Source organism: Callorhinus ursinus, unplaced genomic scaffold (assembly GCF_003265705.2).
Source record: "Callorhinus ursinus isolate GAN/ISIS: 27379988/994484 unplaced genomic scaffold, GSC_fseal_2.0 scaffold13119, whole genome shotgun sequence".
Taxonomy (NCBI): domain Eukaryota; kingdom Metazoa; phylum Chordata; class Mammalia; order Carnivora; family Otariidae; genus Callorhinus; species Callorhinus ursinus.
In genome coordinates, this window is record NW_027410169.1 from 1 (window position 1) to 1118 (window position 1118).

Below are 1118 nucleotides of genomic sequence, written 5' to 3' on the forward strand. Positions count from 1 at the left end.
GGCAGCCCAGCAGCCGTGGGTCCCACAGGTCCTCCAGGGAAAGCACCTTCGTGGGCCCATGGTCCAGCAGGTACCTGTTCAGGTGGCTCTCACTGGGCCACACAGCCTCAATCCATTTGGCCCAGCTGACCACCATCGCCTGGTAACAGGCCGAGGTCAGTCGGGGAACCTTGACCACCAATTCCCCAAAAAAGACCCCATTTAGTGAAATTTGCCCTGGTCCCTGGGGATGTGGGTCTGGGACTGTGGCCAGCGCTCGTAGCTAAAGTCCTCAGGGGCCGCCCAGTAGAAACCGGGGTGAGGGGTGCCAAAGAGGGGGGACAGGATCTCCATGCCCACATGGTCCCAGAACTTCATTCCCGCATCCACGTCTACGCACACCAGGTCTTCCACGTCACAGAGGAAGCGCTGCTCGCGGAAGCCGCTGATCATCGCTCTGTGCCGCATGGACACATCCTGCCAGAGCAGGACGCTGCGGACCTCGACGACCACCACCCTCTGGCCCTCCCAGAGTGGCACACGGGGCCGGGCAGCCGGCTGATTGGTGAAAACCTAGTTGGTGACCCCGTGCTCCACCATGAAGTGCTTCTCTGCCATCTGCAGGAATAGCTCCAGGAAGACCAGGCATCCACAGGGACAGTGGACAGGGCAGGAAGAGGGTCACTGCCAGAGGCTGGCAGCAGGACCCCAGAGTTGGGGGCCATGGACGTGTGCACCTTCTTCAAGGGGGCGTGCTCTTGGCTGCTTTAAGCAACAGCCACCTCCTGAACTTCCTGAGGGAATCTGCCAGCAGGACCTCCCTAATGTCTGTTCCCAGAGATGGAGGCCATCAGCACTCCACCTTACAAAGGGGAGCCTGAGGCTTCGGAGGCTAGAAACCCATGCAGCCCCACAGTCAGCATGCTGGAGCCAGGAACACTCCCCGTGTGCTGAGCTCCTGGGCAAACCCTGCAGGTGCCCTCTACTGGCAGCTCCCCCTGCAGATTCCATCCCCACCTTCCAGGAGGGAAACACCTTTGGGCACAGCCCTCATTTCTATGTCTTAGAGAGCGGCTAGAATCAGCAGGGCCGGCCATCCGTCTCACTTTGTTTTGAGTGGGCTGCCGCTGGCCCCCACA

The 1118-nt window shown here is 60.7% G+C and overlaps 1 pseudogene; it reads right to left on the bottom strand.

Moving 5' to 3' along the window:
* Positions 1-6: 6 nt before the first annotated feature.
* Positions 7-627, bottom strand: LOC141372375 (histo-blood group ABO system transferase-like; annotated as a pseudogene).
* Between the last annotated feature and the right edge of the window lie 491 nt (positions 628-1118).